The sequence below is a fragment of the Neovison vison genome, chromosome 8 (assembly GCF_020171115.1).
Source record: "Neovison vison isolate M4711 chromosome 8, ASM_NN_V1, whole genome shotgun sequence".
NCBI lineage: Eukaryota > Metazoa > Chordata > Mammalia > Carnivora > Mustelidae > Neogale > Neogale vison.
The window spans coordinates 33,879,210-33,907,161 of NC_058098.1; the positions used below are offsets into that span (position 1 = coordinate 33,879,210).

The 27,952-nt window shown below is 40.5% G+C and overlaps 1 protein-coding gene across 3 annotated transcripts in view; it reads left to right on the plus strand.

The window, feature by feature from the left end:
* The window catches only part of PLCB1 (phospholipase C beta 1), a 685,746-nt gene that overhangs the window by 168,293 nt on the left and 489,501 nt on the right, over positions 1–27,952 (plus strand). The gene's annotated exons all lie outside the window — the stretch shown is intronic.

Below are 27,952 nucleotides of genomic sequence, written 5' to 3' on the forward strand. Positions count from 1 at the left end.
TTATAAATGCTTTGAATTTTCTAAGTTGCCACTTGAAGATGGCTAGGAAGCTGAAGAGGTGGTGCCCGAGCCACCTGGCGGAAGGTGGCTCTGAATCCGGACCTTAAAGTCGTGGTTGGTCCACATTACACAATTGGCAGAAACACGCATGTACAGACATAGGCTTAGAGTGTGAACAATGGAGTCAACCTTAAGTAATGACCTGGCGGAAGAGAATGAGTACTTCCTCTGCACCCGCTTTGTGGCTGTTCTTCTCTGCTGATGTCCTCTCTTCTCTCCTCACTGAACCTTCGAGTCCATGTTGCTGTGTCTACAGCAGTCAGCTGTAGAAGGTACTATAGATGGCCCACCCAGAGCCTTTCACAGATCCCAGCTTCTGTGAAGAATGGCTTCTCAGGCTCCCAGCTGCCTCTCTTCTCAAAGAATTACCCTTGACTGGTGGAGGCTGTCCAGTCAGGGGGGTTCCATTTCTGTCCTCTGACACACAGGCACCTCATTCTTTTCTTTGGCCCCAGCCAACAGGCTTGTTCTTTTGCCACAAATAGGGACAACTCTGTAGTGTGATTTATGCTCCAGAGTTCCCTGTGGGCTCAGCCAAAAAGACTATGCTCAAACACTTGTCTTCCTGTTTATCTTCCCTGAGAAAATGGGGAAGATCCTCAGTAGAGCTTCAAAGGGACCAAGGCAGGCCCACCTCAGGAGAGCAGCAAGGACTGCCTCTAAGATGACTTTACGTGTGGGCACGTGTCATTAGGTCCTGGCTATTTTCATGTTTTTCCTCCTCTGAAACTAGCTGCGAGCCGTGCAGCTCTTCTTGTATGAAACAGAACCAAGAGCAATTACCCTCCCACATATTAATACAGGAGAGAAAAACAGGAAAAAGCATGTTTTTTAACATTTTTTTCTCCTCTTGCTTCCTAACCCCATCAGAAAGGGCATCATTTATACTAATTCCATCTGTAGAATTTTCAACAGGAGGGACACAGACAGAAGCAATAGAAACCCTAACCTTGAGTCATTAGAATGTGCCAGAGACTTTGTAGCTCCCGGGAGCCTGGAACCTCCATGTTTTCTCTCTGGGGGAAATATGCTTCAACCTTCAGTAGGCTCTCCTGTGTTTGCAAGTGGTACCATTTCTTGCAGAGCGAGTTTGCTCTTCTAAATATTTGGGATTATAGAGTCACAAAAATGTGTAACTATTTACACTGCTTATTTACTTACATTGAAAATGAGGTTTTTGTGTATTTTTTTTAATTAAATATGAGAGAAAGGAAAAGGCATTTTTTGCTTTTAAGAGTAGAATTTCGGTGCCATGGAGGGCTTGTCAGCCTGCCTGCAGCGTAAATGTTACTTCAAGCAGAAAACACTAGCAGTTGTTTTTGTTTTTTAGGGAAGTGACCAAAAAAAAACAAAAAAGAACTGTATCAATCATCTATTTGCAAGATAGTGCTCTAAAACAAACCTCCTCAACTTCAGTTGGTTTAATTAGCTCAGGAGTCTGTGGTTCACCAACAGAGACTAAACTTACCTGGCGGTTCTTCGGATCCTGGCCTGACAGTCAGCTGGTTATTGTTTGGGGCAGAGGTGACAACAGAGCCCACCTCTCTCTCATCCGCCAGCAGCCAAGCCTGAATGTGTTCCTGTGATGGTGGCAAGAAAGCAAGGATGAGAGGAAGCAACTTCACTTACCCAAACACTTTTCAAGTCATTGCTTTGTCCTATTTGCTAAGATTCCGTTAGCTAAAGTATCTCCTATAGTCAAGCCAAGGATCACTGCAAGAAAATACTACAAGATTGATAGTCAAAGGTATGGATACCAGGAGAGATAAAGGATTGGAGACACTGAAGTATCTACTCTACACAACCACACACACACAAATCACAATATGTATGTATAAAATTATATATAATATTATTATGCATACAATATTATTATATTATAATATATTATTAGATTACATTATTATATATTATTATATTCTGTATTACTATTTTATATTATTGTATTATAGTATAATATACTATTATTTATTATATTTTTTATATTAGACTTATTATATGATTTTATCAAGGGAAATATGAACCTCCCAGCTAGATCCCTAAACTCAATTGTCACTTCATATTTTCTCTTTGTTTTTTCCTTTCCAGATCCCTGCCCCGACTCATTTTGTCCTTTTTCATTTGTCATCAGAAATTTTGCATACTTCATTCTCCTTCTTGGAATATCTTTTATTCTTTTCCCTTTATCTATCCAAAGCCTAAATATTTCCCCAAACCCGGCTGAAATTCACTGTTTTCTGGAAACCTAATGCTTGTGCCATGGTTCAACACTTACAGGCTCCTTTATAATAACGGTTATTTTTATGTGTATAAATGTTTTGTTACTCTGATATAGCATAAGTTCCTTAAAGTCAGGGACCATGTCATAATTTTTTGTATCCTCCAAATGGGCTTATTACATAGTAATTGCTGAATAATTATGTTGATTGTCTGGTGGTCTGGTTTCTACATTCTGTGCTGATCTCATCCTCATTGTACATCTGACTTAGCATCTTGAGTGCCATGTTCAACCAGTCAGTGACAGCTGCCTTAGAGTACAGGGTTGAGAACTCCTCTGCAGCCCTAACTAGGAAGAGTTGGAATGAGCGGCATCGTAGATTAGTGATGGCTGCCATGGTTACAAGAAAGGCATGATTCAAATTTGGTACCACAGTAGTTCTTAATTTTTCTTTGAGTGGCATTACATCCTCTAATCTCTGGAGGAAAGTAGTAGTGATATTCATTAAGGGAAACCATGATGATGCCAAAATATTATACGGTGTGCAAGAAATCATACATTTAAACAAAATCTCTTTATAGGAGGTAGTATAGTGTGGCGCTTGGGGCCTTCGGTCAACCAACCTGACTTTAAATACCGGTTCCGCTGATTTCTGACTCTGTGCCTTTAGGAAAGCTATATAACCTTTGTTTGCCCGAGTTTCCCCATATGCTAAAAAAATGAGAAATTTAAAAAAAAAAAGCTACCATATGACACAAAATGCTTGAAATTGGTTTTGGGTTCATTGAATAAATACTCAATAAATTACTAGCTACTCTTTTATTATTCAAATATTAAGCAGTAGGAAAAATTACAAATAACTAAAACAACTTTAAAATGAAAATAAGATACAACTTTTGAATTTGGAAATCTTAGATGATGATAGCTGGTGAGAAGAATGAAAGGTTAGTGACCCCAGATCTAACAGCGGGTAAGGCCAGTCCCCAAATACCAGGAAGCATTTTGAGCAAAGATCGGCTACAGGCTACAGGCACTCAGTTCTAGTCAAGTTCAGTGTGAAATGGAGAACCACAGATGATTTGTTAAAGGGACTTGACTGTATGCAGTTGTGGAACTGTGTCAACATTATGGTTGCTGTTACCTAAGGTTGGAGCTTGAAGTCTGCAGGGAGGGGAGGGGAGGGCAGGCATAAAGTGGAGGAGAGCAAGGACAAGCTGAAACTCCTGAGCATGAATGGGATTCCACTAAAACAGACTGGACTCATGTCAGTTCCGACCTTGGCAAGGCAGGTGTCCTGCGGGAGAAGCTTCACCATGGAGCAGAACATGGGACAAGGAGATGGCGAACATGAGGAAGCAGAAAAAGGTGAGCAGTTGCCTGCTCAATATGGGAGCCATGGAGTACATGACAGCGGGCAGGAACTACAAAGCCCTGTGGGACCTTCTGAGTGTAAAGAATGGTACCACTGCCTCTTCACCTCCTTCTTCCTACTCTGTACCACCTCTTGTGGTCTACCCTAGTGAGAAATATTCAAGAAAGGCAACTGGGAAATTTTGCTCCATCTAGCTAAGTTAACACGTTGCAGAGTCACCACACACCTCCAGCGACCGTGTGCTAAAAACACAAAACAAAACAAACCCAAAACAGAACTGGCCTTCACATCCGAAGATGTGGCTGTATGACTTTGGGCAAAACCACTCCACCTTTCTCTCTGGGTCTCATGTCTTACTATTTTCATTCTGATATCAAAGGGTGTGCAGGATGGATGTTTTCATCCGTGAGGTCCTTTCCAGCTCTAAGTGTATATGTGAGTCATTCTGCTTCCCACCCCATTAAATCTACTGTGCCTGCCAGTCTTTCTTACGTATTTCCTGTGATTCTGTCCCTAGGCAGTCGGGGAAGGCAGAATGAGCCCTCTACAAGTTAAGGGAGCCGCCCGTGTTTGCTTAAGCTCCCAGAGCCGCCAAAGTCAAATGCTAGGGGCAAAGGGCAGCCGTAAGTGATGGAATTAAATATTTACCGTGTTAACTATGACCACTCGCGGGTTTTAGAGAAAGCAGACCATATTGACTGAAATGTTTCGCTCCAGTTTTTCTAATGATATGTGATCTTGACTAAATTTTGCCAGCTCTCAGGGGGCGGAATGCTATTCAGCAACATTAATTTCTTTGCCTACTTCCAGTTACAAGCAATTATAATCTTGGCAGTTTTACTCTTCTTGAATGAGCCCTTGTACACTTTATGGATATCTGGCAGGGCTGATTCCCTCCACGCAAAGACTCACTTACGGTTTTGACGCTAATGTGACAAAGTGCTTGAGCCACAGTTCAACATGGCTGGGCATTCAGGGGGAAGATATTATCACGGGATACTCTGAAACAGGAGATTCCAAGAAAGATGAAGGGTGCTGATTTTTTTATGTTCTTGTTCATATCTTTGCCCTTCCCTTTGCCTTGGGGAATTAACCAGAGCTGGTAAGGGTCTCCGTACAGCTTCACAGTCTCTCCTGACAATCCCCTCTCTGGGAACTGACATCGCCTACAGAGAACTAGCTTTCCTATCTATAGTCATGCTCCCTCTGGAAGCACATTTCCAATCCAGTGTTGATTCCAGTTGATAACACCAGGCTCCTTACCCCAATTCAGGAAAACTCTGTAGGAACATCTCAATGCAGAACTCTATAGGTATTGGCTGAGACTTCTTGGGCAGCTGTATCAGAGCCTAACTTCTCCTTCTGCCCCAGCTTTTCCCTGCCCTTCCCATTCATTCACTTCAGTAGGTGCTGATCCCATAAGCATCCATTTAGCCCTCCGCTTGTATAAAAATCTATCTCGGTGACTACTTTCCAAGTAACCTAAAGGGTAGCTACAATGACATGGAGGGAAGTCAAGGGCAGGGAGAAACATCTGAGGTGCTAGCTACCTGGAAAATTGAGTTTCTTTTCCCATTTGTAAAATGGATATTGAGGGGGTAGATTAAAGGAAGTTCAGTTGGTACAGATCCCATGCTCTGCTGTAGTTATAAATGCTCCCTTTGGATCCCCAACGGCATTTACCACCTTCTATCCTATAGAATTTGCTCATTGATTATGTTTTATGTTTTTTGGCTTACTTTCTCTCTACCCTCTGTCTTGCTCACACATCCAAAAACAAGAATGTAAACCCCACCAGGGCAAAGATCTTTGTTTTGTCCACTGATGTATTAAAGCACATAGGAGGTGTCAATAAATACCAAGCGAATGAATGAATGAACGAGCGAGTGAAAAGACAAGTATGGGCGGGGTGACCACTGGAGAAGTTGTAATTACAGTGAAGGTGAATGGCAGTGAAAGGTGAGTGACGTGACAATGAAATTGAGAAGTGACTTTAAAGGTTTGGGTCAAGGAGGCTGGGTGGCTCAGTGGGTTAGGCCGCTGCCTTCGGCTCAGGTCATGATCTCAGGGTCCTGGGATCGAGTCCCGCGTCGGGCTCTCTGCTCAGCGGGGAGCCTGCTTCCTCCTCTCTCTCTCTGCCTGCCTCTCTGCCTACTTGTGATCTCTGTCAAATAAATAAATAAAATATTAAAAAAAAAAAAAAACCCAGAACGCTTTCAAACTTGAGATTATATTAGATCGCCTGGTGGAGTTAAGACACAGATTCTTGCCCCCGCCCCCAACCAAGAGTGTCTGATTCTGGAGGTCAGGTGTGGAGCCCCAAACTTTGCATTTCTAACATGTTCCTAGGAGATGTTGATGTGCTGATCTGGGGTTCATACTGGCTTAGAAGTTGCCTCTGGCTTCCCCCCAGGTTTTCAGTCTTCTCCTCTGTCATCAAGACCTTGGGGGAAGCCTTCCTAGGCCTCCCAGACTCACAGAAGACATACTATGTGTTGCTGCAAGGGGCATTCTGTAATAAGAACCTCATTTGGTTAATCCTGTCTTTAAGGAATGTGTGTCATCCTCGACTGTGAGCTCAGGGGCTCACTGTCTGTTAGGGGCTGCCTCACTGTTACCACAAACATTATCTCCTATCACCTACTGGAGTGCTTGATACAAGTGAATACTCTGGGAATATTTGTTGAATGAGCAATTTTACGCTCCCAGCCCATCAAATCCCATGCAAATATGTGAAACTGGGGAACCTGCAAATTCATAGTATCGTAAAATGAACATGCAAATCCTAAGGTGTTACTATCTCCCAATTGTGACCAGATTTGATTTGTTTAGGTGAGCTCAACACCCAACCCACATCACTGTTAAAGCCTCTTTACTCTTAAAGTACCTGCTATTCATTATTTACCCATCTTTGTTCCATGTAATAAGGTTTTGGTGTTTTTTGATTTCGTTGTGGAAATAAAGAGTAAAATGAGAGTATTCACCTTGTAACACAACTCTGTAGTTTTGAAGGGAGTTATTAAATAACCTGTTCAGGGGCACCTGGGTCGGTTCAGTGTCTGCCTTTGGCTGAAGTCGTGATCTCCAGGTCCTGAGACAGAGTCCTACATTGGGCTCCTTGCTCTGCGGAGAGCCTGTTTCTCTTTACTTCTGCCTGCCACTCCCCCCTGCTTATGCTCTCTCTCTGTCAAATAAGTAAATAAAATATTTTATAAATAAATAAAAAATAAATAAATAACCTGTTCATCTGTTCTTTTTTAGTTTGTGCACAATTCTCATTATTTCTCCTTATTTTCACTGGAGCACCATTGGCTCCACTTATTTTTCTCCCATTGAGAATACATTAAGAATATTTCTTTTCTTTTCTTTTCTTTTCTTTTAAATTGAACATCTCAACTTCTATAATGGGATGCAGAGACCAACACTAAGTTTGGAATTCATAAATAAAATGGGACTTATAACCAGACATTATTTCTCTGAAGTCTTATCTCTGCAGTACACCTTAGCATTCATACTCGGTCTTTAATTAAAAATTTTTTTTCCATAAATTTTTACACAGTTTATGTGACCTCCAGGATTAAAAAAAAATTCTTTAGCCACATCAGAGATACATATTTGTATTTTTTTTCTGACCTTACAGTATTTCAGGTTCATTATTAAGTCCTTGTTCGAATTTTGATGGGCAGGGGGGTGGGGAGAGCTTTTAATGAATATGAAGCATCTGAACTGAGATCATTTTGAGGAGTCAAATGCTGATCTTCTAGGTCTTCTGACCCTTTCATTTCAGAACATTCTTAATGTACTCAACTAAAAGTTATTTTGTAGAAACTGCCCTTTTTTCAAAAAAGAAAAAAATCATCCATGGTGCTAAAACCTTACTTTTTCCTTTTCCTTATTAGGACTCCATGGATGATAATGAGTTACTCTGGTGAAATAAAGACCCTACTCTCTCAAAACCAAGGCATGAATGAGCCACATGCATGGTATCACTGTGCCAAGGTATGCTGGAAATAGCAATGACCTTGAAGGTGTTAGCATCAGGTCCACCTGGCTGGAGTCCATTAAAGGTCTGACTCTGGCTCAGGTCACGATCTTGGGATCCTGAGCTCCAGCCTAAGGTTGGGCTCTGTGCTCATCCGGGAGTCTGCTTCTCCCTCTCCCTCTGCCCCTCCCCCCCACTCATGCTTTCTCTCGCTTTCAAGTACATAATAAAATCTTAAGAAAAAAGTGTTAGCATCAGATTTTCAGCAAGAAGGGCAAGACATGTGACAGTTTTTTGGCTGCCAGTATGTAACAGGCCTTAGCAGGATGCCTGCAACTTTTTCAGTTACTATATGATGCATGAATAAATGTGCTTCTCTATACGTCCTTATTGTGTTGTAATTATCAAGTAGGTGTGTTTGCAGGGTAACGCGGACACACAGGCGTAAGACATCGAAGATTGTAGGGATCAAATACAAAACATGTGGCGGTCCCTGGAACCGCAGTTAATATGTACCAAGTGTGTGTTATATGCAGATTCTGTTCCAGGGCCATCACTCCCATTAGCACATTTGATTTTTTGGAGGTAGGTACCAGGCATCAAGCACTTCCTCCACCATTTTGCAGATGAGAAAATTCAGGTTCATAGAGCTGGTCTCGCTCCACATTACGCAACTCACAAAAGGATGAGGAGATTAGCCTTTAGGCAGGATGGCTCTAGGCTCAGAGCCATAAAAACCACAGCTCTTCCCTTGCTGCCTCAGTTAGGACTTCCAAATGTGGTCACTCTTGTTACTCTGGCTGTTTTCCTGGAAGCCAGCTTTCAGGGAAACCAAACGGCGACTCGCGTCTCATTCCATGGATGTTTTTCATGCTGCTCTGGCTTTGTCCTGACACCTAACTAATAATAAGACTTTCCTTTGCCATCCATGTGCCCATTATCAAGGGAAGCAAAACCGTTTTTGATGAAAGTAGTTTTTTTTTTTTCCCGAGCTTTCTTGAGATATGCTTGACAAATAAAAGTTGAATATATATGTCCAGTGTATTACATGATGTTTTGATACACAATTAAACTGTGAAATGGGTACTGCAACCAACATATCTCACAGGTACTTTTTTATAAATGGTGAAAACACTTGAACTCTACACCTGTAGCAGACGTCAGGTGTTCGTTATCATCGATGATAGTCACTGTGCTGTATGCTCGGGCTCCAACATTTTCTCACTTATGACTGAGAGCTTGTATCCTTCGATCAGTGTCTCACCTTTTCTCCTACCTCCTAGCCTCTGGTCACCACCACTCAAAAGAAAGAAGGAAGTGAAATGGAGAGAAAACAAAAGAAGGGAAGAATGAAAGGAAAGGAGAGGAAGAACAGAAGGGAGGAAGGGAGAGGAAAAGACAAGAAAAGAAAGGGAAATGAGCAAGTACTGTACATTGCTAGATTTTTCTTTTCTGCTCAGTGTTTTGGTGCATCCACTTATCCCTCTGCACTCCTCTGTTAACACACATTACTAAAATAAATTATTTAGGTAGTAAGTTAAGTTTTCAGAGAAGATGGTCCACAATTCCAGCAACTGGTGAAAGTATTCTCCTTGGTGTCTTTTATTTGTATGGATGTGTATGTGTTCTCTCTCTCTTTTTTAAGATTTTATTTATTTATTTGAGAGAGAGAGAGCATAGAGGGAGATGGAGAAGCAGACTCCCCCTGAGTGGAGAACCCAACGCAAGGCTCCATCCCAGGACCCCGAGATCATGACCTGAGCTGAAGGCAGACCCTTAACTTACTGAGCCTCTTGTACTCTGTTATAGCAAAATGTAAACATATGTGAGAAAAACTCTGATTTGAAGCAGATTTTAAATCTGGTGGTCCTTTTCCTGTTCCTAATGGCTATTCAACAAACCCCTTGTGTTTCCCATCCCGCCAAGCACTTCATAGATGTGCTTTTCAGTTCTGTGTTTTCTCATATAAACTTCCATGTTCTGCAGCTTATGTGTTTGGTATATGTTAATGAAAACTGACTTCTAAAATAAACATTTTTGTTGCCCCAGAGTTTAGAGGAGACTTTGAAGTAATGGAGGAGTGATATGGGTCCTGGGATGGGACCAGAAGGCTTCTGATGACAAGCCAAAGAGGACAAGGGGTCCGTTAACTATTTTATTAATACTCCACAGTTCTCAAAAATCACATTTTTAAAACTCCATTGGTACAGGGTCCCCAACGACCTTAGACTGGCTTTGATAATAATGCAAAGTCTAAAACTCTGCTACCAAGTCACTAAGATGTATCTAGACAAGTAAAAATCCCAAATAAGGACTCCTGCCATGTATGTGCTTTGCCCCAGCATGGTATCAGCGAGACAACCCCTGCCATGTTATCTGCTCTGCCCTAGCACGTTGTTGGAGAGAGACCCCCTCCCCAACATCCCCCCCTCCCCCGCATGTAGCTGCTCTGCCCCAGCACGCTGTTGGGGAGAACTTCAGCTACCACAGCAGACACGTCAGCACTCCATCCATGCTCCCTCAGCATCTGGTCTCTGCTGCCAGCTTCTTGCTCCCAGTAGTTGTGACTCTGTGTATGAGACCTCTCTGGCCTCTGGAATGCTCTCAGCCGTGTGCTGGGCAGACTGGAGGTTTCAGAAATTTAAAGCCCCTGGAAGCAGCCCTCCACCAATTACAGATGGGCTCCGGGACCCCAAGCCCATCCATCGGCTTTCAGGTGTGAAGATCTGAGGTATGCTCTCCCCAGCAGGACTGAGCCTCGTTCCTGGCTACAGTTATCTGTCTCATTAGACACTCTCTTCTGGCTTCCTTCGCCCTCCTGCCTTGCTTTGGCATTCACCATCATTGCTTCCTAGGATCACTTTGCCCAGGTAAACATCCTGTACTCAAGCCTTCATCTCAGGTGTGTTTCTGGGGGAACCCTACTGAAGACATCTACCATAATATTCTAAAAATCAGATTACTGAAGTCATCCTAATTATTTCATTAAAACTTTCTTCTTGTTGTGGGGTGCCTGGGTGGCTTGTCAGGTGTGAGGCATTCAACTCTTGATCTCAGCTCAGGTCCTGATCTCAGGGTTGTGAGTTTGAGTCCCATGTTGGGCTCTGTGCTGGGAGTGGAGGCTACTTAATTTTTTTTTTTTCTTTCTGTATTATTCTCACCTCTGTCAAGCCTATTTATTCCCTCTGAATTTTAAAGTTATATTGTTCCATCCTATAAAGCAGAGTTCTTTGCAACAGTGTATAAAGCACACCAGGAGCTAAGGAATAATGTATAAAAGAGACTAGGTAGACAGAACACAGCAATGTAGAATATAAAACCAGGATCTTGTAATTCTTGTGGATGGTGCCTTGAAAAACTCATTAAGTTTCAAGACAGAAGATGCTTATGAGTATAGAATAGGAAGATATTCTACAAGTATTTCTTAAATCAGTTTTTAAAGAGACTTAACATTGTCAGACAGTAAAACAACCAAACCACCAGACCAAACCACTTATTTAGATGAGCACAAGGTATTTCTCAGAAAGTAGAAGAGCCCCCAAACTTACTTCCAGTGTTTTGAATTTAAAATGACAGACAAAGGCATACATCTGGAAAAGCTTCCTTAAAATTCTTCGTTGGGTAACGTGGGCAGCCTCCACAGGTCCGTCAGAGGAAGGGCAGTAGCTGTTCCTGACCAGGCATGTGTTGAATTGTTTGGGGCTGTACCACATGTCAAGGTTTGACAGAACTGACATAAAAAATATACTTCACCTTGTGTTGGAATTGAAAGGAACAGCTCTTGTTCATTAGAAAGGCGAAGGTTTTCAAAAAAGACCCGTCTGCTGCCGTCAGATCTGCATCCCACAGAGTGAGAAGGGTTTTTAGTCAAAGCCAGCTCACTGACTGGGCATTTCCAAGAGGGCTCTGATGCCAGAATGAACTTTGTTACACACACCTTTGCAGAAGCTGGCCATTCTTTTCTTTCTGGTAGGTTTTATATCCCTTCTACAATATAATCATGGATACTCTTAGTTATAGATAAAGTTTTTGTGGGAAAGTATATTTACAAAGTACATAATGTTGCAGTTATCCACTGATGTGTAACATACCGCCCCAAACTTGGTCGTGGAAAACACCAGTTATTTGCTACTATCCTCTATTTTGGTTCTGGGTGTCAAGTAGGCCAGTGAAGGAGGGATCCCTGAGCTCTGGACACCTGAGTGAAGCTCGTGCATTTTCATGTCTGTCTTTGTCTCCTCTCCATGTGGTCTCTCCAGCATGGTGGATTCGAGATGTCAGGGCTTCTCCCCTGGTGCCTCAGTGCTGCAAAGAGGCATGTCTCGAGAGAGAGAGCACCAAGTTAGCAGCTGTGTTGCCGTTTAAAACCCAGGCATCCGTAAGTTAGCAGGAAATCACTAAGGAACCTTCTGTTTTAAGAAGAGATGTAGATTCTACTTCTTGATGGAGGGATTGTCGAGGAATTTGCAGGCTTTTTAAAACCACCACATTTAATAATGATTCCCTTTTACCATTACAGGGCCTTTTCCGTATTTGTAAGCCCAGCTGTATCTGGCCTAAGATAGCATGCTCAGTCATGGTTGGAAAAAAAAAATTGGCAAAGTTAATATGTCAAAATTATAATATAGCGACACATTTGCTGATTTTTATATGTTGTCCAGCTGTTCTTTTAAACATATTTATCTAGAGGGATGGGTTGAGTGAGAGGAACAGAGATTCAGAAGGAAGATGTTGACTTCTAAATCAAGAAGGAATACATACTATTGCTTTCATTGTTGAATTCAACTGACACCTCCAGTAACTTCTATAAGCATAACACTGGGCTAGGCTGCTGGGATTAATACAGCTGAATATAGGAAGTTTTAAAATTATGCACAGAGCTTAGTCCTAGGTCTTTCAGGAGCTCACATCCCCTAAGGAGCACGCACGTGTGCATGTGCGTGCGTGTGAGCTCACAGTCCCTAAGGAGCGTGCATGGGTGCATGTGCATATGTGTGTGTGTGCACGCCTCTGTGTTTATAGGCAAAATTCATTGATGAGGATTATCTGCTCACCATTACAGAGGTCGCCCTAATGAAATATCACTGGAAGATGTGTATTTAGTTTTGATGTCCTGCCAAAGTCTCAGGTAATAGTTCCTAAAATTCTCCCATATCCACAGATAACTAGAACAACAGGCTCTATACGGAATAGAAAAGGCATTGATCACATCAGGCAAGCATGACCTGGTTGATACTTTTTCCGGGCTTCAAATTAGAAGTTATGTGTCATAAATATCATGCAAAAGTTTGTTGAATGAAGGAGGATTTACTTTTGTCACTGGGCAAAACCTGGCATCAGCAGATCTTCTCTCTGGGGACGGGAGACTTCCCCTGAACTATTTTGAGGTAGAAGTGTTGAAGGATATTAAGAACAGTCATTTCCTCTTTGTTTTATGAAAGTGTAATCGAGGCTAAGAGGCAATTTCTCATTGGCCTTCAGTGTTATTTTTGCTCTCATGAAAGCATACACGTCAGCACCCCAACCTATTTACAGAATTACTTCCTCACACAGGCTGTGCTCGCTTGTTTGGATCTTTCCTGTAATTACCAAGCCATTTTACTCTCTTGAGTTTGCACACAGACATGGGGTTAGCCAGGTGTAGGAAACGCTGTCAGTACCCCATCCGTATCCCTCAGAGCTATCACTGTGGTCCGGTCCAGCCATTATCTGCAGAGTGTGCCTGAATGTTGCTCCTTTTATTTTTTCCTCTAAACTCTAAAGTCTGTTCTGCTAAAGTGTGTGGCAGGCCACGTGTCACAGAATGTTTATAACCAGAAGAACAGTCCTTACACAATGACTTTTGTGAATCAGTGTATAAATGCCTCGGCTCCCTCCTTACTTGGACATGAAAGCCTGATCTCCCCGAGGGTGTACAGAGCGGCATTTCTGGATGTCACACTTTCATGGGCTTTCTTTCCCATTCTCCCTCGCTTTTCTACTGCTGTGTAGGGTTTTCTGAGGTTACCTTCCAAAAAGAATTCCTGTGTTCACATCCATGTCACAATGGCTACTTCTGAGGAAACCCAAACGAAGGTCCTATGACTGCAGTGCTGGGTTACTAGTACCAGTACCAGGTGTTCATGCGGACTTTCCACTCTGGGAGAATTTCTAAATCATTTTCAAAGGGTGAAAATGGTCAATGAAAGGGTTTTTTAAATTTTTATTTTATTTTTATTTTTTATGTATACAGTATACAGTATTTTTTTCTTTTATGAATACAGTAAAGATACAGATTTTTAGGTACTTTCCTTGTGAAATGTTGCATTTAAACAGATGTTTGCTTCTTGTAACAATTATTATGATACAAACAATTAGAAGACACCAGCTATTCACAGGATTGAAGCCCTGGGAATTAATAGGTGACACTGAAAAGAAGGAACACTCCAGATAGTCTCTGTAACAAAGAAATGACTCAAAACTGCAATGTGAATTTTCTTGGTTAGATAAATGCCGTATTCCAAAAAGCAGTGTTTTCCATTTCGAGCTCCAGGTTTTCAAAGGAAAGACTAATATTCTGAGCTAAATTGTTGCGTGTTAGACTAATATTCTGGAATCATCTCTGGTAATCCCTTGAGATAATTTTGTTGAGTTGTGATCACCCCAGTGTTTTATGAAGTTATGTTTCCATTGGAAAGTTTCAAATATTTTAACAAGAAACGTTTGCTTTATAAGATTCATACCATTCTTGAAGTTGTCCATCATTTGTTCAAATAAGTTTTAATGACGCACCTGTGAGGTCAGGAACTGACTTGAAAAAACACTTATGTGGCATTTTTTGTGTGCCAGGCACAGGTCTGAAATTTGCCATCTATTAGTACATTTATCATATATTAACTCATTTGATTCTCAGAAACTGATTTAACAGAAAATTTCATGTATTTTAGGGATAAACCTCAGGAAGTTAAAGTAACATGCCTAAGGTTATGCATATGGTTTGGGCTAGGACTTGAACCCTGCCTGTCTCTAGAGTCTATGCTCTCGAACGTTTGTGAGTCTCCGCCTACAAATATTCTCAAGAATTCTAGTGCAGTGGAAAACAGAGAGAACAAACAAATGTTATAGGATTGAATAGTGTAGTAGAATGTTAAGGAAGTGCTAGAAAGCACAGAGTATGAAAGGCTTGACTTTGCCTGGGGGATCTAAAAGCTCCACAGAGAACAGCACCCTTGACCTGAATTGGAAAGGACAAAACACATTGGACAAGCTGTTGCTTGCAGAGAGAAAATATTTTAGAATATTTCTAAAATCTGTATGAAGCTACAAGCACTTCTATCCACTTTTGTAATCTAATTAAGAGTTATTAAGTGTTTATTCTTTTAAAAGAGACTTACCCTTTAGGGTTGTCTAAGTAAATATTTTGCTCTCTGTTAAGTGTTCCTACTTGGAAGTGTGAGTATCTGCTGATGTGTTTACATGTGTCTCTCCAACATCAGAAACAGTCCTTACCTATTTTCTTCCAGCTCCTCATACTAAGTATTCATTCTCTGGGAAATTATGGAGTGATATTTTGACCTCTACAGAATAGGTTTTTAATATAGAATAGATTTTTTAACACATTTCTGGATCTGGAATATTTGCATTCCAACCCAGCTTCTGTGACATAGCAGAACAATCCCAAAGGCCAGAGTAGGAAATTCGCAATTGTTTTAAAGTTTTCTAGGAATGATAGGTTTTGATTTTCCTTGGCCTATGATTTAGCCAGTCTTCAGAAAGACATTTCTTTCTCTTGACTCAGAGAATTGTTCTTGGTGCAGATAATTTACTTCTTCAAAGTTTGGCTAGTGACTTAGTTCAACTGTTAACCTATGAAATTTTGAAACTAGAGTACCTGTTACAAATCAAATCTTCCATCACAGCATTTGCTAATGTCCTTTTTAAAAACAAAACTTTTGGGTGCCTGGGTGGCTCAGTTGGTTAAGCAACTGCCTTCGGCTCTGGTCATGATCCTGGAGTCCTGGGACAGAGTCTTGAATCTGGCTCCTGGCTCCATGGGGAGTCTGCTTCTCCCTCCGACCTTCTCGCTCTCATGCTCTCTCTCTCTCTCTCTCAAGTAAATAAATAAAATCTTCGGGAAAAAAATAAAAGCAAAACTTTTAAAATATCAGAGCCAGGTTGTATATTTTATTTTACTTCTGTGACTTTCCTGAAGTTTCTCAAAGGCATAGCTGGTTACCAAGAGTGAAACACAACTCCAAAACCAAACTTCATTATTTGCCACAATGTTGATGTAACTATTTTCACAGTACCCAAACAGAAGACCTAAATAGATGTAAGGTTTATTTCTTTGCATGTTAACATCTGAACCAGTGGGCAGTTTACCTGTTCTACACAGTTGTCCAGGTGTCTTGGTTTCTTTAGTCTTGTTCTACCGTATGTACGCCAGAGTACTCCTATGACTGAATATGGGTCACAGCACCATGTCCTCTTTCCAGCTGTGGGAAATGTGGATGGTGAGCGTTTCCTTTGAAAGACCTGCTGTAGAAACCTCATACATTATTGAAGCTCATGTCCAACTGGACATGAAATTAGTCACGTAACTATGCTTAGTTGAAAGGGAAAACGAGGTATGTATTCTTTGGCTCAGTGTCCAGGAGTCCAAGCAACACTTAAAGGTTGCCTTTACCAAAAGGGAAGAAGTGTGACTTGGATATTGTAGAGCAATTAGGAGTCCTTGCCATAAAGGGCTTGCTTGTCATAGTTTAGTTTGAAGGATATAAGTCTCTAACTTCCCTTCATGCACAGTTTGAGGTTCCAGCTTTTTTTTGAAGATTTTATTTATTTACTTGACACACACACACACACACACACACACACACACACACAGAACACAGTCAAGGGGAATACCAGGCAAAGGGAGAGGGAGACCTGACCTGGGCTGAAGACAGTCACTTAACTGACTGAGCCACCCAAGCGCCCAAGTTTCCAGCTTTTTAAATAGAGTCATTGTTTACTTAGACCCCATATATTTTTCTGAGGCTTTTCCAGCTGGTAAATTATTTCACACATAGTTGAAAAATTTTATTGTCTTCTAGTTGTCCTCATACAAAACTGATTATCTTTTCATTCACTTCACTACCTGCAGGTATGTATTATGTATATATATCTATGTAGATAATACATAACAAATACAATGTTATATATTCATATCTGATATATATACATATATATGTATATATATATTAATACACCTACATGTACACACACACACCCCGACATGACTAGGGGTAATTTTTCTTATATTGTACACCCAGTCTTTTTTTCCCCTTATTTCTCTTATGGAACTCTTTGGTCATAGCTTAAATGTGAATTCTGCTGCTTCTGCAGAGTGCTTAAAATGGAAAGAGGAGGTAGATGCAGGAGTTGTAGGCATCTGCAGCCAGCTTCTCTTGTCACTGTGTTGGCTCTTCTTAGCTTCCTTTTTAAACAAAAGACCAGTGTCTTTGGGGAGCATTGCCTGACGGTGGTCCTAACCATTCCATTTTAATGTTTATTGCTCTGCATTATTTCAGCTGGTATGTTTTGTTGTTTCTTCATCTTGAAGGTTGTCTAAATGTATCTTTTTGGTATTATTTTATAGGAATGACATAATTTTATAAATTAAATCCGTATATATGTATGTAAAACAAAACCTTATGGCTACTCTATTACTTTGCAACTTGGGGCATATTGAAGTTGATGCCGTTTTGAGTTTTGATATGCTGTGAGACAGAGGCACCCAAATACAAGGTCTCCAAGAGTTCTTGCTGCTCTAGGGTTTCGAGACCTCTCCCAAGGGCAGGGGTTGGGAACATGATTCAGATAGGAAAATGAGTATATGTGTAATACTGTGTTCCAGCCAACTAATCTTGGACATCCAGCCAGTTGACTAGCCAGATATGCCTAAGACACAGTGCTGGGTGCAAAATCAAGGAAAAGCTGCCAACTTTGAACAGCACTGATTGTTTTCAAAATCCAGTGTCAAGTCAGAATGTAAGATCCAAGTGATGGTCTCACTCATTTTTATTAATCAGTTAGCTTTGGGAGGTCTTAAATGACAACATTTAATTCTGTAGTCCTGTATTTATTATATCCAATATTCTATAAAAGGAAAAGTTTGATGAAGCTGTTTTGCATAGGTCCCATTCACCCTCGCCTCTTTCAGACAAGACTTCTAAAACATTGACTTGCTTTTCTACCAAATTTGTTTGGAAATGGTCGAAAGCCTTTCAGCTGGAGCTGCCAGGTCACTGAGTATAGTCAGTATTTTGTCCCATCAGCCTGAAATAGAGACTTGTTTTTATCAGCCACATTTGCAGCCGTCCTCTCCTTTTCACCCCTGTGTGCAGGCAGCTGGAACATTTCCTTCTTTCAGCTGCCAGAAATGTCAGTGATCCAGGGTCCTCTCTGAAGCTACCGTGCCATGTCCCATGTGCAACAATAGCTCCACTAATGACAACGACACTTCCTCTGCTAGATTTACAATAAGACTGTTCAGCATTGTTCCCTTATTAAAATCATCATTTGGTTTGGGCTGTGGTTCCCTGATAGAGTTCATCTGTACAATACTCAGTGCGGTGGCACAGCACGTTCTTAAATTAGAGTTAGATTTCTTTAACCTAGCACTGGCCCACCACAGTGCATCTTCATGAGGACCCTGCCTTACAAATTTCGTGAAATCTCCTAGGCAGCAGAAATGCACATTAAAATAAGTATTACTTAAATGCTTGTTTCCTTCTTGTCATTAAATGGTTTCCTTCTTGTCATTAAATGCTGACATATTTTGCCCTTGAAAATAGGAAAATAAGCAGGTGACAAACAGGTTTTCAGGAATAATTCTTTCCTGAGGCAAATATCACTTAGTCAAAAATCTGCCCTTCCTTTCTCCAGGTAAAAAAATGTGGGATACAACTATGGGACCTTAAAATGAATGGATACAATGGCACTGAATCAATAATAATAGCTATTACTTATTAATTGTTTATCACGTGCTGGGCCTGTAACCATTTTACGCTGTATTAACTTAAATATTATAGCAACCCTAGGGGGCAGATATTTCTTTCGTTTTCCTTTCCAGATGGGAAGCTGGAGCACAGAGAGGTTGAGTACTTGGATCCGATCTCAGAGATATAGCTGCAAAGCTGAGATTTAGCTGATTCTAAAGCCTATGTGCCTAACTATTATACAAGGACATGGTTTTTCCAAATGTTCCATGTTGATATTCCAGAAGCTGCAATTTGTAGACATCAAAGAGTCATGTTGTATTAATATGGAGGGTTTCTTAAAAGACTCTCAAATGCTGCTTTAGCTTACTGGATTGGATTGATGTCCCCCTTCTGCTTGTTTAGCTGAAGTTTCGGCTCTTAGTTCAGTGCTTGTATCTCATATCCAGTGGCCAGCTCTCAGGTCTGTAATTCTGAGGAACATATGACACTCTACGGAGCTTTCTTCTGCTGAAAAGACTAGTTCAGGGTTTCTATTTTCTTGATAGCGTTCAGGGTTTCCTGCAAAGTCAGCAGAGTGTTCTGCAAGTCTATTTTGAGGACAAAGTCACTGGCATGTAACGGATTCTGAAAGATCATTTCTGGGCATTTGGAGGCCATTTGTTATTGGTCGAGTTGAAGGAATATAATCTGGGTCTATGATAACAGCATCTTGGTCCTTTGCTCTGTCATACAGGATGAGTGTAAAATAGAATTAACTAAGAAGGAGAGAAATAGGAAGCATGATGTCATATTCTCTTAGGGCATGAAGTCTGTTTTCAGTATTTTGCATTTTTACTATTTATTAGACGTTTCTTGAATATGTGAGGATGAACCTTATGAAGTAGACATTTTTGTAGGTCAAAAACAGTCAGCTAGCAGAAATTTCATCTACCTACATGCACAGGTATACACAGACTCATGTGTACTTTGTATCTGAAGATATTTATGCTGCCAACTCCGTAAAACAAATAAACGAAGCTCAGAATTACCCAATAGAATTTTACTTGACTTCCAGGCGATATTAAAATCTGGTATAACTGAAATTAAAAGGCTATTCTAAGAACCCATTCTGAGGTTTTTATAATAAAAGAATGTTTCTGAGACAGACCTGTTTTTGGCATATTGTGCCCACCATCACATTCTCAAAGCAACATTTGCATCCTGAAGGAATAAGAGACTCAATCCTTGTGAATTTTTTCTGTGTTAAAATCAGTAGAAACGTGTTACCCAAAGTGGACATTTTGAGTTGTTTTTATACTAGTCTGCTGAAGGCAAAACCTCTTCTTTTGGCAGGCTGATGCCCTTCAGAAGGGTTTGTGGGGCGGTAGGGGGATGTCTGTGCTGCTCTAATATGAGTGAGTTTTCATGCTCCATCTTTTTGACAGAAATTACTGTGGTGTGCTGTCCATGTGCACCAAACCATTACTTCTCCAGTTATTACGCACTCAACTGAAAGAGGGGCTTTGGAATATTTTGATCGTAAACAAAGAACTTGTTGTTAATGTGATCATTTTTTTGTTGTTGTTGTTCCTCCTTTCTTTCTTTCTTATTAAAGAAATAAGGAAAAGTGCTCACAGAAGGTGGGACTCACCTTCAGATTGGGGGAAATAACTCTTAAACTCGAAGAGGTGTTTAGGTATGGGAAAAACTGGCAGCTTCCAGAAAGGTACTCTGTAAACTTTTGCATTTTGCCTCATGGGTCAGTATCACTGCAGTCTGTAGAATTAGGGAATATAAAGTAACACACCTATGAAGGCAACTCCGGTAAGACAATTGACCCAAGAGTGCACGAGACATACCCTGAGGACTCACGTCTCCTCTTTAACCACCAACTTTGCGGTGCATTTGTTTCCTCATCTATAAAACAAGATGATTCGAAACCATGAAATGGACAGTGAGGTTGGGTGCTGGGTTTCTATTCTTGGCCCTAGAATTTCTGGCAGTTACCCTGGCAGAAGAACACACGACCCATTTGACCTTGCCTCGATCTTTCATAAAGTTTCACGTTGTCCTTGGTGTTTAAATGAACAAGATTCTCTGGACTTGCTGTCAGCGGGGCTTACACTCTGGGCTGCTTTCCAGCCTTGAGTATGGATTTTTGCTGAATCATCGACACCTGCTTTCCCAGATGCCTCTTCTCCCAGTTTCTACTGTAGAATTGAGCAAATCTGCCAAAGTCAATGAGAAGTGATTTGTTCTTTGTAAACAGCCTAACGTGGAGAAACCTAAATCAACCCCAAAATATAGAACTTAAGTGTAATGTACATTAGCAAGAAAATTCTATAGACCTATAGATCATGTGTTGGTTATTTCTTGTGGTTTATCAATGATCAAAATTTATTGGACATTGTTTTAAATATTTTCCAGCTATCACCTCGTTTAAACTTTATACCACTCTATAGTAGGGTCACAATGATTGCCCCGAGATGTGAAAATGCAGGCTCTGAGGGCTTGTTTAAGGTCACATACAACTACTCGGTGGAAATGCCCAACACTTGACCTAATGAGATTCCAGAGACAGTGCTTATAACATTGTCCCTGTCTTTGGCTAATGGTGTTCTCTACTCCGATGAATATGTGTCACCTGCCTTCTTAGGTAAGAACTCTCAACTCAAGAGTGAGAGTCTGGAGTTCTAACCCTAGGATATCAACCCCGAGTTAAAGGAAGTATCCGTGTCCAACTTTACCAAGTATAACATGGGAAGATCACGTGCGCGTGTGCACGCGCGCACGCACACACACACACACACACACGGATTTATATTTGCTTATGTTGGAAGGTTCTTATCAGGCTGAAATATTTACGCACATGCTTTGAAACGTTCAGAACAGATAGCTAGAAAAAACACTGAAATTACATACACTTCTTTCATAGTATAGGGTTTTGCTGGAAAAAGTCTTCCCGGTGAAGGACTACCAATAAAATGTGAGAAGAAGTGATGTGTGACACTTGCAGGCTGATGTGGTTCAGAGAGGTAGTGTTCTCCTCAACATCTTTTTCCCACCCACCTTGGCTGAATGGAGGAAATTCCAGCCACTGGTTGAAGGTGGTGGAACCAAAGATATTCCTGAATGATTACGTGGAGGCGCACCTACATTGGATTGTAACATGAGTAAGGAATGATCTTGCATTGAATGAAGGCACTGTGATTTTATCTGTTATGACAGCTGGAGTCACTTAGCCTAGCTACTACTAAAAACAAAGTACAAAACTCTTGTGGCTTCACTCTAGGTCCAGAGTAAAGAGCTGAAGATTCTATTAATGTCCATCCTTTAAGCTGCTGAGCAAGTCATAGAATTCAGCCATGACTTCTGTTAAGCTTCAATGAGGAAAACATTTCTTTCATGGCCACAGAGCAATGTTTTTCAAATGGGAGTAATTTTACCCTACTTCCTGCTGTGGGTGTTTGGCAATGTCTGAAGACATTTTCAGTTGTCACAATTTGAGGCACAGAGCTACTGGCCTCTAGCGGGTAGAGGCCAGGGATACTGTTCAGCATCCTACAATGCAGGTGACAGCTCCTTAAAACAAAAGAAAAAATCATCTGGCCCAACATGTCATCGTGCTGAGGTTGAGAAACCCTGCCTTCGAAGCATATTTGGAGTCACAGATAGGAACACATACAGTGTTCTTGTCACATGTCCTGCTCAAGAAGTGGTAGACTCATGGTCCAACCCCTACTCTATTGGTGTCCTCTTTACAAGGTACATCCTTCAGTCTCAACAACAAGACTTCAGTCCAAAGTAGCATGTTGTGGTGGAATAAACACTGGGTGGAGGAGAAAACGTCAGCTTTAAAGCTAGATCTTTCTTGTTAATAGCTGTTATGAACTTGGGCAAATGAACAAATCTCCTTAAGCTTTACTTCTTTCATCTATAAAAGAGAATAATAACACAAGTTTGTGACTACCTACCTATATCATTGGATGATAAGCTTTAAATGGGATGATACACATTAAAATGTTTGTTATCATCTCCAGCATATAATAAGTACTCAATATAAATATTCTTTTCCTTCCCAAGATTCCATGTGACAAAAATAACTTGTTACCAAGATCTGAAATCATATGGTGGAATTAATCAGAAAGAATTTGCTGAGTGACAGAATGTGCTTACCCATATATTCATATATTGTCAGTTTATTGGTTGAATAAATAACTGGTCCCCCTGCCAAAAACAACAACAACAACAACAAACTAGAGTTAATATTCAATCCCAGCTCATACAGTTCCAGTTTTAATTCTAGTCCCTCCATGACAAAGAACTGGGAAAACCCTCTGTCCTCAGTGACTTGGAGGAATGTAATTATCCTGACGCAGTCCAAGTAATTTCTTCTGTGGCCATTCTGGTTCTATGTGGACTTTGTTTTTTCTTTTGTTCCCATATCACAGCCCAAGCTATTCCCATACCTGCTCCATGCTTTTCCATGCATATCTGCTTGTGTCCTTGTATCAAGGTCGATATACCATTGCAGAACATTCTCATGTGCTCTTCATAACAGCTCAGTGTTCTGACATTGAGTTACAGAGTGTTCACCAACTTTCCTAAAACCATAGTTATTTCTGTACCAAATGATGTCAGCACAGATTAATGCCATGCTAAGCCTTAATGAATGGGGGGGTGTGTCCATCAATGCTTGCACTAGAAATGTCTTTGTCTTTTGCCTAGAAGATGCTGTATTTGCTCCACTGTCGTGATCTATGTTTTTGAAACAGCCTTGGAAGTTGACAGTAAAGAAGTTATCTTTTCTTCCAGTGTTTCCAAATAAATATATATTTATTTGTGGGAGCAGTGGCACAACATGCGTTGGACAAATATATTGTGTTTGCAGGCTTGTTGGTGCTGGGGATGGCCAGCTGAGGTCTTGTACTAGCCAAGCCTCATACCGTTGTGCCAAGAGGCAAACTCATTACACCCATCATAACACACCGACTTGTTGGGGAACTCTGTTCTAGACTGAACATAAAACTAAGAAAAACTCTAATTACCCTCTTTTTACCATGAATCCCCTATAAAGTTTTGTCTTCTTATTTTCTGTTTTTTTTTTTTTTTTTAAACATTTATTTATTTATTTATCTGATAGACATCACAAGTAGGCAGAGAGGCAGGCAGAGAGAGAGGAGGAAGAAGGCTCCCTGCTAAGCAAAGAGCCTGATGCGGGGCTCGATCCCAAGACCCTGGGATCATGACCGGAGCCGAACGCAGAGGCTTTAACCCACTGAGCCACCCAGGTGCCCCTATTTTCTTGGTTATTATATCAATTGTCACCTTATCTGTAGGAGCTCAATTCAAGGTTCACAATTATCCCTCTGGCTACACCGAATGTCATTACATGCACACAAGTAGATCTGTCCCCCATCATTCTTTGTTCTCCTCCTGCTGGGAATTACTTGTTGCCCCTGCGCTGTCATCCTTCAAACACTACACAAGATGGCTCTTTCTTGCCTCAGAAGTGAATATTGAGTTCTGTGCAATTAACACCACTGCAGGGCTCTTCCTAGCATCTCCAGTACATCCAGGACATGTCGGAGGAAAAGCTCTGTAATAATTTTTTTATTACCATATAATGTATTTGTTTCAAGGGTACAGGTCTGTGAATCACCAGTCTTACACAATTCACAGCACTCACCATCGCACACACCCTCCCCAATGTCCATCATCCAGCCACCTTATCCCTCCCAGCCCCCTCGCCTTCAGCAACTCTCAGTTTGTTTCCTATAATTAAGAGTCTCTTATGGTTTCTCCCCCTCTCTGGTTTCATTTTGTTTCATTTTTCCCTCCCTTCCCCTATGATCCTCTGTCTTTTTTCTCAAATTCCTCATATCAGCAAGATCATATGATAATTGCCTTTCTCTGATTGATTTACTTTGCTTAGCATAATACCTTCTAGTTCCATCCACATTGTTGTAAATGGCAAGATTCCATTTATTGGGGATGCCTGCACAGTATTCCATTGTATATATGTATATATATACACATACCACATCTTCTTTTTCATTCATCTGTTGATGGACACCTGGGCTCTTTCCATAGTTTGGCTATTGTGGACATTGCTGCTATAAACAATTTCTATAATAATTTATGTGACTTAAGAACTAATTTCTTCCATGACTTTGCAAATGACATTTTAAAATTAGGACATTAGCCAAGAAGAAAAACACTCCTGAAGATCAAATGATTGCTTTCACTAATGGTGGCCAGAGAGAGCTGGGTTTTAGCACCTGCTTCTGGAAGACCTGCTGACAGCATGGAGGGACCCAGAAGGGTAGTAAGGTGGTAGACTAGAAGGAGCCAGTGCTATCATTTAGAGCCTTTAGCCTGGAGTACAGAAATCCAAAGAGGAGGCTGGAGGCTGCTTCTAGCTCTCTGGGGAAGGATTAATAAAACTGATCTTGATTCTAGGTGATCAAACTAAGAATCAAGGGTACAAAAAAGGAAGTCATAGTAAGAAATGCCAACAGCACATTTAAAGGTTGCTAACTAGTGTCAACAAATAGATGTTATCCTTCCAGAAGTTTTCCTATGTAAACCTAAACCAAAGTCTAGATACATATGTGCATATATACATATTTCATATCACTGACTATTTAAGCATTTAAAAATGGGATCATGGGGGCACCTGGGTGGCTCAGTGGGGTAAGGCCTCTGCCTTCAGCTCAGGTCATGGTCCCAGGGTCCTGGGATCAAGCCCCGCATTGGGCTCTGTGCTCGATGGGGAGCCTGCTTCCTCCTCTCTCTCTCTCTGCCTGCCTCTTTGTCTACTTATGATCTCTGTCAAATAAATAAATAAAATCTTTAAAAATGCATTCATGGCCCATATATTTTTCTTAAACTTGGACTCCATATAATAAAGACATGTTAGAAATTGGGAATATCTCATAGTGGACCATTGCCTCATGAGTCGTGAGTTTGCCACGAATGCAAGTAATTAAAATAGTATGGGCCGGTATGTCTCCATATTTAATATGCATGCGGATCCCCTGGTGATCTTGTTGAAATGTACATTATGATTCATTAAATCTGGGATGGGGCATGGGACTCTGCATTTCTAACAAACTCCCAGGTGATGCTAGTCCTTGAGAAGCAAGGGTCTAACTGAGCATCTCCAGCGACACCTAGAACCAATGCCTGTCTTGGGTTGGGATAAAATACTTTCAAGTTCTATTATAACTTGAATATTTATTTTATCTTCCTTACAGATACATTTATGGAAAAGAATGTTGATTATATATAAGCGTCTTCATTTGCTGTTTCGCCATTACTCATCTGTTTGTTCTTTTCTTCTTTCTTTTCACTAGTACAGTCTGTAACACTGTGATGATAACTGTGATTATAAAGTCTTCTATTTTGACATTCAGAGCAAATCTTGTAGTCCTTAATTTCCACTGGTTCCTTGTATCTTTGTTTTGAAAATTATGTGTCTATAAATTTTAGGATCATTGCTATGTGTCTAAGTTCCCATAGTAATAGAAGCATTGTATTTAAAAGATGTCCCTAGTAATTTTAATAGAAGGAACTGGAATTTTTTTTTTTTTAAGTAACAAGTAACAGTGACTAGAACAATTAACCACAGCTTATGTGCTGAACATTGCTTTAAGGATTTTATATGCATCAAATGAGTTAATCTAAATACAGACTTATGAAATAGTCATTATTATTATTTCCTATAGAAAAAGAAAATGAGATACAGAGAAATTCAACAACTTACCCAAGGTCTCCCAGCTAGTGAGTGGCAGAATTTGAATCCAGATTCTTGTGTTGGTAATCTCAATTAGTTAATAGCCACATTGGGAAAATTAATTAGGATAATGTGAAATAAGATAGTAACTTAAACTTATATCAAAGGGTGGATTCCTATTTTATTATCATCAAGGTACCTTCTTTGGCGATAACTTAATCTTATGTATTTCTTAGCCTTTAGAGCATCTGTGCTGCATTTTATAAATTCTAACTTATTTGTAGAGTTGTCTTAGACATATGAAATCTACTGGAGTAAGGAATTTCATCAAATAAACTTGAAATCGTATTTATAAAATGCATAGGAGACTTTTCAGGATTCATAGTTATAATTTTATGCCATTTGCTAAAACTAAAGCATACCTGAGTTTCAGTACTGGTTTGACTAATTAAAAAAAATTATTATTTTTTTTTTTGCAAAATTATACCTAATGCCACACCATTCTTAAGAGGGAAATTAATTTAGATACGCAATTTATTTTCTAAAGAGGCTTATTTTCTCAGTAAGTAAACTGTGCTTAAGACTTAGTATTCACTCTTTAATATATATATATATTTTTTTTTGGTCAGCAAGATGAAAAGAGTAATTATGTGTGTAAGAGTGAGTTCCTGCATCTCAAACCATGTGAAGAGATCTGCCCATTTTGGCACATTATGGCTACCTACTGCTTAGCTACAGGGGAAGGGGAACCGCGAAATAAGGGCAGCCGATGTCCAGCCCGTGAATAAGACTCTGGTACCCAAGAAGCTGGAGACTCCAGAGTGTCAGTGATGGGCGGGGGGGCAGGACAGATAGTGGTGGTCCTTCCAGATCAATTCATAGTTCTAAGAATTACCAGGGGCTGTTTCCTTCTATTTCCCAGATACTTTATTAAATTTTATTAATACATAATACATTCACAGGATTCAAAAATATGAAAGGCAGGATTTTAACAATGACAGTTAATTATTCATGGAACTTGGCACATTCCTAAGGAAAGCTCATGTACTGTCCCATTTCTCTGTGGGAGTATATCCTACTCATTTTAATTATTTTGTTAATGTTAACGGCACTGCCTTTTGATCAATATCCTTTTGCAAGGAAGAAGCAAAAAATGCCCATTACCAGGATAATTGTTTAGTCAAGTGCAGCTGTGGTACAGGTTCTCTGTTGTGTGAATTCCCTTTGCATTTTGTGATGTGTAGGGATGGTCAAGGGCCCGATTAGCAGAGATGGGATGAGGATGATAAACTTGAAAGCCACCAACAATGAGGCTTTCATTTTCTTTTCTCTTTTTTAAAGATCTTCTTTATTTATCTGAGAGAGAGAGAAAGAGAGAGGGAGAAAGAGCAGGACAGAGGGAGAGGGAGAAGCAGACTTCCAGCGGAGCAGGGAGCCCCATGTGGGACTCAACCTCAGGACCCTGGAATCATGATCTGAGCCAAAGGCAGACTCCCAACAGATTGAGCCACCCAGGTACCCCAACAATGAGGTTTCCTTTACCCAACTGTCAGAACAAGGACAGTTTTTAATTTTTTTTAATTTTGTATGCTAATGATTCTTCTTTGAGGCATAGTTATATAGAGTGAAGTCCACAAAT